The sequence below is a fragment of the Elephantulus edwardii genome, unplaced genomic scaffold (assembly GCF_000299155.1).
Source record: "Elephantulus edwardii isolate Elephantulus edwardi_28Jun2011 unplaced genomic scaffold, EleEdw1.0 scaffold00134, whole genome shotgun sequence".
Taxonomy (NCBI): domain Eukaryota; kingdom Metazoa; phylum Chordata; class Mammalia; order Macroscelidea; family Macroscelididae; genus Elephantulus; species Elephantulus edwardii.
The window spans coordinates 8,516,195-8,528,344 of NW_006399884.1; the positions used below are offsets into that span (position 1 = coordinate 8,516,195).

The following is a 12,150-nucleotide window of genomic DNA, read 5'->3' on the forward strand; positions in this document are numbered from 1 at the left end:
TCCTGCAGTGCTGGTCTTGTTTTTACAAACTCTCTTAGGTTTTGCTTTTCTGGGAATATCTTGATCTGTCCTTCATATTTGATGGATAATTTTGTGTCTTTTATTGACTATGAAAAGGTATTTGACTGTATGGATCACAAATTGTGGCTAACGTTGAGAAGAATTGGAATCCCAGAACACTGGGTTGTGTTTATTCATGTGAAACCTATACCAGAATGTTGTTATAGAAACAGAGCGAGGGAACATTGCATGGCTCAAAATCAAGAAAGGAGTATGTCAGGCCTCTATCCTTTCCCCATACCTTTCCAATGTGTATGCAGAACAAATAATTCAGGAGGCTGGGCTTTATGAAGAATATGGCATCTTCTTGTGGCATCTTGTGGGTTGGAGGAAGATTCATCAACAACCTGCACAAGGCAGGTAACACAACCTTACTCACCAACACTGAGAAGGACTTGAAGCATTTTTTGCAGAAGATCAAGGACTGTAGTCTTTAATGTAGATTACATCATAAATATGACATCAAGAAAACAATTATTTTCACCATGGAGCCAATTGGCAACATCATGATAGATGGAGAAAAGACTGAGATTATGAACAATTCAGCTCACTCAGATCCACAAAAAAAACCACTCTTGAAACCACAGTTAGGAAATTAAATGATGAGTTGCTTTAGGAAGGTCTGCTGTCAGGAACCTTTACAGAGTGCTAAGAGCAATGATGTCAGTCTAGAAACTAAGATGCACCTGATCCAGGCCATGGTCTTCTCATTTGTTCGCTATGCATCTGACAGCTGGAGTGAGAATGGCAGAAGAAGAATTGATGCCTTTGAGTTGGGGTACTGGAGAAGAGTATTGAACATACATACCATGGATTACCAAAATAAAAAACAAATCTATCCTAGAGAGTAGTGAAACCAGATTGCTCCTTGGGGGTAAGGATTTTGAAGCTCTGCCTCACATACATCGAGCATGATGCCAAAAGGGACCAGTCAGCGCAGGAGAGGAAGATCCTGGTTGAATTGGAATGACACAGTGACTGTGACAACGGGGGCAGTAAGAGTGTCAGTGACAATGAGATTGACTCAGGATAGGGCAAGGTTCCGAGATACTGTTCATAGGGTCTCTGTGAGTCACAGTTGACTTGCGGGAACATAGCAACATTGGATTACCTTTCCTGAGATTAGTAACAAATATAGATCTGTTCTAGTCAGTAGGCCAGGTATTGTCTTCCAAACTTTTTGACACAGATTGACTAGTATCTGTTAGTTAAAATATGTCCGTTAGTATCCCAACAATTGCTAAGGCTTTATTTTTTGCCAGTGCCTTCAGTGCAGCTTAAACTAGGTTTACAAACTTTATTTTGAACCAAAATTTTGCACTTGTATGTTCTAACTGTCTATGCCGTCTAGGGCAAATTAGTTGACCACCCTGACCCTCCATTTCTCTATCTTCCAAAATAGAAATAAAAATGTCTGTTTCAGAGATATCTGCTAGAAGATATAATATTTACTGTAATGGTTGGTTCAATTCAAAGAACCATGAGAATTATCTGATCTGAATTTTACCCTATACCCCATAATAAAAAATATTTCTGTTATTAAATTTGTCTTTTCTAGAACCCCCCTCCCCAATTCCCCGGGGAAATTGTGCACATAGAAATAATTCCATGTCTCTCCTCTTTTGCCTCAAGCCTCTGTCCGTTACCCATAGCTGTTAAATTGAACTTTGACACACAGTTATCTGATACAACAGGTAGAACTACTCTACAGGGTTTCCAGATCTGTAATCTTTTTGAACAGTTTCAATATCCTCTCCATTCATCATGATACTGTCTATCAGTCCAGTGGCAAGAACCTTTGTTTTCTTGACATTGAGATGCAATCCGTACCAAAGGCTGTACTCCTTGATCTTCTACAGCAAATGCTTCAAGTCCTCCTCACTTTCAGCAAGCAAGATTGTGTCATCTGCATAATGCAGGTTATTTATGAGTCTCCCTCCAATCCTGATGCCACACTCCTCCTCAGAGTTCAGTTTCTCAAATAATTTGCTCAGCATACAGATTACATAGATATGGAGAGAGAATACAACCCTGATGCACTCCCTTCTCAACTGTAAACCATGCAGTGTTCTCCTGCTCTGTTTGCACAACAGGTTCTAAGTCCACATAAAGGTTCTACATGAGCACAATTAAGTATTCTTCTCAATGTCTGCCACAACTCGTTATGACTCACACAGCCAAACATCTTTATGTAGTCAATAAAGCACAAATATGGTTTGCTTGGATCTGCAACTAAAACTCTTGGTACCAAGAAATAAGGAAATAAGGAGATGCATTGCACTGGGGAAATCTGCAATTAGGTACCTCTCCAAATTATTGAGGAGTAATAATATCAGTTTGAGGGTTAAGGTGTATCTGATCTAGGCCATAGTCTTTCTGATCACTTGCTCTGGATCTGAGAGCTAGACAATGAATAAGGATGACAGAAGAAGAATTGATGCCTTTGAGCTGTGGTGTTGGAGAACAGCACTGAACATTCCATGCATGGCCTAAAGAACAAACAGGTGTGTCTTGGATAGGGTGCACCTGAAATGCTTTTTGGAGGCAAGAATGGTGAGGCTTTGCCTTACATACTTGGACATGTTGCTAGGAAGGGCTATTCCTGTGAGAGGGACACAATGCTGGTAAGGATAGAGGGTCAGCAAAGGAGAGGAAGACCCTCAACCAGATGGATTGACATGGTGACTGGTGCAGTGGGCTCTTGTGTGTCAGTAAGTGTGAGGAAGGCACAGGACAGAACAGGGTTCAGATCTTTTGTTCACAAGGTTACTATGAGTCATACTTGACAACACCTAACAATAGCATAACAATTTTTATCTCATTTTTCCCTCGTGACTGTAAACTGCTGACCTAATTTTTAGTTAGCAATCAAATGCTCGATCATTGGGCCAGTAGGTCCACTTGCCCGATTGAATAGGCACTTGCACATTTTAGGAATCTGCTGAAGAATCCACACACTTGTAATATGAAATTCTGTCCTGGTCCTGCTGTAACAGCAACACTATATGTGGATGGTCTTAAGGAAAAGAAACCTCTTTTCTCACAGTTCAGGAGGGTAGATGTCTGAATCCAGGGTGCTGGCTTCTAGTGGAGGGCTATCTATCTGTCAGCTTTGGGGGAAGATCCTTATCCTAGATCTTCTAACCCCAGTACTCCTCAGGCCCTTGGTAAGCTCTATGTAACATTTCTCTTTCCCTCATTGGTTTGTTTCCCACTGCCATGTGGTTTCATTTCTGTAGACTGCATTTTCAATCTCACAGCAGTAAGTATGATTGCACAGATTTATCTAACCTTAGATGAGAAGAACTAGGTGATGCCTGACCACTACTGCTGACTTTCCTGTTCTGGACCACAATAGATAGATCTGGATTGAATGGGAGTGAATGCGAAACAGAACTAAAATCCCTTTAAATTCCTGATTTACTGAACCAGTTGAAGTTAGAGAACTTCCTGAGATTATCACCTTGAGATATTCTTCAAATGTTGAACCAGAATTTCCCTGAGATCACCATTTAGCAAAATAACAGACTGACACATAAAATCAAGGGCACTCTGGAGGCCTAGAAGTAAAAAGCTGCTGTGCAATCCCAAAGTGGTCCTAAACCACCAGTTGCTCCAATTAAGAAAGAGCAGGAGTCTCTTCCATGAGATTTAATGCCTCTAAAAAACCTTCTGGAAGGTCAGCTATGAATCGGTTCTGACTCAACAGCACAGAATAACAACAACACAAATCTGAGAGTTAAGAGAGGCCATGGCACCAGGGATATAATTGCTGATAACAGACAAGCCTTGACTGAGAGCAGAGAATACTCGAAGGATATCTATCTGTGCTTTATTGACTATGCAAAGGCATTTGACTGTGTGGATCATAACACATTGTGGCTAGCACTGAGAAGAATGGGAATCCCAGAACATTTAATTGTGCTCATGTAAAACCTATACCTAGACCAAGAAGCTATCATTCAAACAGAGCAAGGGAACACTTCATGGTTTAAAATTTAAAAAGCTGTGTGTCAGGGCTATATCCTTTCTCCAAACTTTATGCCGAGGAAATAATCTGAGAAGATGGACTTTATGAAGAGGAATGTGGCTTCAAGATCAGAGGGAAAGTGATCTAACCTGCACTATGCATATGACACAACTTTGCTTGTTGAAAGTAAAGAGGATTTGAAACACTTGTAAAAAAATCAAGAACTGCAGCCTTTAATATGTATTACATCTCAACATCAAGAAGACAAAAATTCTCATCACTGAGCCAATAGGTAACATCAGGATATATGTAGAAAAGACTGAAGTTATCAGCAATTTCATCTAGCTGGGATCCACAATCTATTTCTTTGGTAACTGCTGTCAAGAGATCAAAAGATGTGTTGCTTTGGCCAACTTCACTGTCTAGGACTTCTCTAAAGTTCTAAGAAGCAATGATGTCATTTTAAAGACTAAGGTGTGCCTGATCCAAACTGTAGTTTTTTCAATTGGTTCCTATGCATCTGAAAGTTGGACAATGAATAAGGGTGACAGAAGAAAAAAATTCATGCTTTTGAATTGTGGTGTTGGAAGAGTATACTGCATATCCCACAGATTCCCAAAAGAACAAACAAGTTTGAATTGGAAGAAGTGCAACCAGAGTGCTCCCTAGAGGCAAGGATGGTGAAATTCAGTCTAACATTTTGGACATATTAGTAGGGGCCAGTTATGGCAACAGTACAGCATATTAAAAGACAGGAAGAGTTTCAACAAGATAGATTGGCACAGTGACTAGAACAATGGGCTTGAGTGTGTCAGAAACTGAGGATGGCACAGGATAGGGGGCAATGTTCAGATCTTTTGTTCATAGGGCTGCTATGATTCATTGTCAACTGGACAGCACCTAACAATAACAAAACTATGGACAGTTGTTAGGAATGTGCTGTCAAGTTGTTTGCAATTCATCCTAACTCTATGTACAACATCTCTGAACCCTGCTCTATCCTGAGCCAACCTTATTGTCTCTGACATACCTATCCCCACTACCCCAGTCACTGAGTCAATCCATCTCATTGAGGGTCTTCCTCTCTTGCACTGTCCCTCCACCCTCCCAAGTGTGATACCCCTCTCCAAGGGCTGGCCAGTCCTTGCATCATGACCAAAGTATGTCAGACAGAGCTTCAGAATCCTTGCCTTGAAGGAGCAGCCTGGTTTCACCAGGATGAGCCTATTTATCCTCCCAGTATATTCAGTATTCTTCTCCAGCACCACAGCTCAAAGCCATCAGTTGTCTTTCTATCATCCCTAGTTGCCTAGTCCTTAAAAAAAAATACATCATAATGGGAAAGGAGCTCTCATGGCCTAATAGCTAAAACCTGTGCCGGAATCCCAAAGGCACATGGTTCAAAGGCCACTAGCTGCTCCAAGAGGGAAAGATGTGCAGTCTCCTCCCATGTGATTAACTGGCTCTGAAAACCCACGGGAGGGTCAGGTATGGTGGGTTCCAACATGACAGTATACAACAACAATAACAGGAAAAGTAGAGAAGAGTCCGTGAAAGGCCCTGATGAGATGGACCCACAGTGACTGTTACAATGGGTTTCAGTGCGACAGAGATTGTGAGGATGGAAAGACTCAAATCGTTCTTTGGGTCGATTTGAGTTATAGTGGACTACACAGCACCTAACAACAACCACCCATGTGTATGGGATGCTAGGAAAACAACCACAAACTACCTATATGAGACCAAAAGGTCAACAATTACTCTAAAGCAAAGATAAGAAGGCAAAGGAATGAGGAGGGAGCAGGGAAACTAGATTACTGGAAACACAACAACCAGGACACAATTCATGAAAACAGAGACACACTTGTGGAAAGTGTAAGTAGTGTCACTAAACAACAAGGGCAGAAATGTCATGAGAACTGAATTTAGTGGGTAAAATTTCACCAAAATATAACTATCATTTGGAAGGAAGGAAAAAAGTGATTAGGTATAGGACACACCTTACACTGATATGACCTCATCAGCATTCCAAGGGAAATTCTATTCCTGAAAAAGATTACATCTACAGGTATGTTGACTGTTGTTGTTAGGTTCCATGGAATTTACTATGACTCACAGTGATCTTGAAATCCTGAAGGATCAAGGAAGCGTCAAAAGAAAAGACATTGAATCACTGTACCAAAAAGAGCTGGCTGACATATCATTTCAGGAAGTAGATTATGATCAAGAATCAATGGTGAACAGACCATGGGAATATGAGCGTGGACGCATATTCTGTTTCAGTGCAGCACTGAGTCTTCTAAGTAGAAAAAGCAAGCAAAGTTCACCTGCTGGAGTTGAAAACCTGTATGGATAAGAAGTTATAATAATCACTGAAAAATAAATAGTGGCAAACATGTCAAAGGAATATTGTAAGGATTCGATCCCTTTATGAGAGATGAATGTGTGGAGATGGCTACTATTGTTAGGTGCTGTCAAGTCAAGTCCAACTCATAGCGACCCTGTGAAGAAAAGATCTGAACCTTGCTCTATCCTGAGCCCTCCTCACACTTCCTGACACCCTAGAGCCCACTGCAGCAGTCACCATGTCAATCCACCTGGTTGAGGGTCTTCCTCTCCTTCACTGACCCTCCTTCCTTCCCAGCATCATGTCTCTCTCCAAGGAATAGCCCCTCCTAGCAACATGCCCAAAGTATGTGAGGCAAAGCCTCATCACTGCTGTCTCCAAAACCACACCAGCTGCACCCTCTTCAAGACATACTTGTTTGTTCTTTTGGCTGTCCATGGCATTTCAGTGCTCTTCTCCAACACCACAGCTCAAAGGCATCAATTCTTCTGTCATTCTTATTCATTGTCCAGTTCTCAGATGTATAACAAGTGATTGGAAAAGACTATGGCCTGAATCACACGCACCTTATTCCTCAACTGACATCATTACTCCTCAATAATTTGGAGAAGTCCCTAACTACAGATTTTCCTAGAGCAATGAGTCGCCTTATTTCTGAAAGAGGACCTGAAGCACTTGCTGTAGAAGGTCAGGGATTGCAGTCTTCAGCATGGATTGAGACTCAATATCAAGAAAACAAAGATTCTCACCACTGGGCCAATTGGCAGCGTCATAATGGATGGTGAAGAGATTGAGATTGTTCACAGTTTTGGTTTGCTTGGATCCACAGTCAACACTCTTGGCACCAGCAGCCAGGAAATTAAAAGACGTATTGTGATGGGAAAGTGCAAAGATGTCAGTCTGGAGACTAAGGTGCACCTGATACATGCCATAGTCTTTGCAATCACTTGCTATGCATTGGAGAGCTGGACAATGACTAGGGATGATAGAAGGAGAATTGATGCCTTTGAGCTGTGGTGTTGGAGACGAGTATTGAATATACCATGGACTGCTAAGAAAACGAACAGGTTTGTCCTGGAGAGGGTGAAGCTGGGCTGCTCCTTGGAGGAAAGGATTCTGAAGCTTCGTCTGACATACCTTGGGCATGTTGCATGGAGGGACCAGTCCTTGGAGAGGGACGTCATGCTTGGGAGGGTGGAGGGGCAGCGCAGGATAGGAAAACCCTTGATGAGATGGATTGATTCAGTGACTGGGGTAATAACGGGGGTAGGTGTGTCAGAGATGGTGAGATTGGCACAGGAGAGAGCAGAGTTTAGGGCTGTTGTCCATAGGGTCGCTATGAGTCGCAGGTGACTCAACGGCGCATAACAACAACAACAACAACAACAACAACATTGGTCCCAACAGTGTTAAAAACTGTGGATTCAAGCAAGGTAAAGATGTTGAGAGGGTTTGGTTTTGTTTTTTCCACTTTTTTGGTAATTTTTAAAATTTTAATAATTTTAATGAACATTTACATTGTTGCAGGTGTTGAGAGTTTTAATTGCATCTGCATACATCATAATGTTGTCTATAATGTCATTGGTAAGAATCTTTATTTTTTTACACTGAGATTCAATCCATACCAAAGACTGCATTCCTTGCTCTTCTTCAATAAGTGCTCGAAGTCCTCCTAACTTCCAGCAAGCAAGGTTGTGTCATCTTTGTAACACAGGTTATTGATGAGTCTCCACCAGCCCTGATGCCACACTCCTTTTCATAGAGTCCAGCTTCTTGAATAATTTGCTCAGCATACAGATTGAATAGGTATAAAGAGAAACTACAACCCTAATACACTCTCTTCTTAGTTTTAAACCATGCAGTTATCTCCTATTCTGTTTGCATAACAGCCTCCTGGAGCACAATTAAGTGCTATTGGACTCCCATTCTTCTCAGTGTGAGCCACAACTTGTTATGATTCAGTCAAATGCCTTTGCATAGTCAATAAAGCACAAATAGATATTCTTCTGGTACTCTCTACTTTCTGCCAGGATCCATCTAACATGAGCAATGATATCCCTGGTGCCACAGCCTCTTCTAAATCCTGCTTGAACTTCTGGCAGTTCCCTATTTATATCCTGCTCTAGCCATTTTTTAAGGATCTTCAGCAGTGTTTTGCTTGCATATGATAGCAATGATATTGTTCTATAGTTTCCACATTCAGCTGGATCACCTTTCTTGGGAATGGGAACAAACATGGACCTTTTCCAATCCATTGGCCAGACAGCTGTCCTCCAAATTTCCTGGCATAGACTGGTGAACGCATCCAGGGCTGCATCTGTTAACTGAAACAAATCAATTGCTATACCATCAATTCCTTGGCCTTATTTTTTTGCCAATGCCATCAATGCAGCTTCCACTTTCTCCTTCATTACCGTTGACAACAGGTTCATATGGTACTTCCTGAAATTTTTCACTGTCAATCAGTTCTTTCTGGTATAGTGACTCTGTATATTCCATCCGTCTTCTTTTGATGCTTTCTGGGTCATTCAATATATTGCCTATAGCATCTTTCAATATTGTGACTTGAGGCTTACATTTGTTTTTTCGTTTCTCTCAGCTTGAGAAATGTAGAGCGAGTTCTTCCCTTTTTATTCTCCAGTTCTAGCTCTCTGCACATTCCATTGTAATACTTCGCTTATAAAAGTATGGCAACTATTGGGAAGCAAAACAATACCAGAATGGTGGTAATACAAGGAAATACTACCATCATGTTAGAAGTCTCAGAACATGTATAATTAATGACTGTTAAGCTGAGAAATCAGTTGCTTCCACATTTCCTTCTCCCAAGGACCCATTTTACTATGATACAGAAAGCAAGCTTTGTACATCCTTAATAATAAGATTTTGTTTGACATCTTTAGGCCCTCTGCAGTTGCCGTAGCTCTTAGCCAGTAAACAGGAAGTGCAATTTTCTATTCGAGATTTTTCGATGATGACGTGAAAAAGACGGACTCTACTACTGAAGCGTCTTCTTCCGCGATCAGTAAATTCTAAGGAGTCCGCAGTTTTGTCTCCACATTTATACCTTCCTCGCGTGTTCCTGCATCAACTCGCGGTGCTCTGCCCTGAACCGATTTCCAGGTTTTGTTTCCAAGTTTCACCAGCAACATGGCGGAATACTCATACGTCAAGTCCATAAAACTCGTGCTCAAGGGAACGAAGGCTAAGAGTAAGAAGAACAAAGATAAGAAAGAGAGAAGAGGATGAAGAAACTCAACTTGATATTGTTGGAATCTGGTGGACCGTAACAAACTTCGGTGACATTTCAGGAACCATAGCCATTGAAATGGATAAAGGAACCTATATTCCTGCACTTGACAATGGTCTTTTATGGTCTTTTTACACTGGGAGCGCCCCATAAAGAAGTTGATGAAGGCCCTAGCCCTCCAGAGCAGTTTACAGCTGTCAAACTGTCTGATTCCAGGATTGCCCTGAAATCTGGCTATGGAAAATATCTTGGTATAAATTCAGATGGACTTGTTGTTGGACGCTTGGATGCAATTGGGCCAAGAGAACAATGGGAGCCAGTCTTTCAAGATGGGGAAAATGACTTTATTGGCCTCAAATAGCTTCTTTATTAGATTCAATGAAGCAGGTGATATAGAAGCAAAGAATAAAACAGCAGGAGAAGAAGAAATGATAAAGATCAGGTCCTGTGCTGAAAGAGAAACCAAGAAAAAAGATGACATTCCAGAAGAAGATAAAAGCAATATAAACAATGTGAAATCAATTGTGTAAAGAAATTTCAGAGCTTCCAAGACCACAAACTTAAAATAAGTAAAGAAGACAATAAAATTCTTAAAAAGGCTCGGAAAGATGGATTTTTGCATGAGACACTTCTGGACAGGAGAGCCAAATTGAAAGCTGACCGATACTGCAAATGACCAAGATTTCTGTTTCTGTCTTACACAGTTGTGGTTTTTTTGGTTGTTGTTTTTCGAATAAAATGCTCAGTAGAACTTCTTTTGCAGAATAAAAAAAAAAGATTTTGCTCAATAAACTTTTGTAGTTGTTGTTGTTTTTGTTGTTATGTGCCGTCGAGTCGTTTGCGACTCATAGCGACCCTGTGTACAACAGCCCTAAACTCCGCTCTGTCCTGTGCCAATCGCACTTGTCTCTGACACTCCCATCCCAATTGTCCCAGTTACGGAATCAATCCACCTCATAGAGGGCCTTCCTCTCCTGCGCTGTCCCTCCACCCTCCCAAGCATGATGTCCTTCTCCAAGGACCTGTCTCTCCTCACAACATGTCCAAAGTATGTTAGACGGAGCCTCAGAATCCTTGCCTCCAAGGAACCACCCGGTTTAACCCTTTCCAGGACAAATCTGTTTGTTTTCCTAGCAGTCCATGGTATTCTCAATACTCTTCTCCAGCACCAATGGTGATGAAGAAAGGAGTCAAAGCTTCACTGAAGGCATTGGCAAAATACAAGGCTTCAGGAATTGCTGGGGTTCAACTGAAAAGTTTCAGTATGCAGATGCAGCCCCAGATATGCTCATCAATCAGTCTGTGCCAAGAAATTTGGAAGACAGCTATTTGGCCAGCAGATTGGAGGAGATTTGTATTTGTTCCTATCTCCTCAAAAAAGATGACTCACTCGGATGTGAACATTATCAGATACCATCTCTAATATCACACCCAAGTCAAATCTTGCTGAAGATTATCCAAGAGAGGCTAGACTAGTTTATTAGCAACAGAGAGCTGCCAGATATTCATGCTGGCTTTAAAAGAGGCTGTAGAAACAGGGAAATCATTGCTGATGTCAGATGGATCTTGACTGAGTACCAGAAAGATATTTATCCATGTTTTATCGATTATGCACAGGAATTAGACTGTGTGGATTAAAACAAATTGTTGATGGCATTGAGAAGAATGGGAATCCCAGGACACTTACCATGCTCATGCAAAACCTATACCTGGACCAAGAAGCTATTGTCTGAATACAGCAAGGGACCACTGCATGGTTTAAAATCAAGAAAGGTGTGCATCAGGATTGTATCCTTTCTCCATACCTGTTCAGTTGCTATCCTGAGCAAGTAATTTGAGAAGCTGGACTTTATAAAGGAAAATGTGACATCAGGGTGGGAGAAAGATCAATCAACAACTTCCATCAAGCAGATGACACAACTTTGCATGCTGAAAGCAAGGAGGATTTTAAACACTTGCTGCAGAGGATCAAAGACTACAGTCTTCAGTATGGATTACATCTCAACATCAGAAAATAATCCTCACCACCAGACCAATAAGCAGTATCACGATAGGTGGGGAAGAGAAAAAACTTATCAATGATTTCATCTTGCTTGGATCCACAGTCAACACTTTGACGCAAACAGCCAGGAAATCAAAAGATGCTGTATTACATTGGAAAAAGTCTGTGAAGGGACCTCTTCAGGATACTGAAAATGAATAGTGTCAGTCTGAAGACTAAAGTACACCTGATCTTTTCAATAACTTACTATGCAGCTATAAATTGGACAATGAATAAGGATGACAGAAGAATCAATGCCTTTGAATTGTGATGTTAGAAAAGTACTAAATATCAAGTGAAGTGTCAAAAATATGTCTTGGAAAAGATATGGTCTGGGTGGGTCTGGAGGCAAGAATAGGGAAACTTTGTTAGGAGATGCTTTCCTTGGAAATATCCTTCATTATGTAGATGACACAACCATGCTTGCTGAAAGTGAAGAGGACTTAAAATATTTGCTACAGAAGATCAAACACTGCCGCCTT

General features: G+C 41.1%; 1 pseudogene; it reads left to right on the forward strand.

Annotated features, from left to right (window-relative positions):
* The first annotated feature begins 9,527 nt into the window (after nt 1-9,527).
* Nucleotides 9,528-10,303, forward strand: LOC102872733 (annotated as a pseudogene).
* Nucleotides 10,304-12,150: the final 1,847 nt, after the last annotated feature.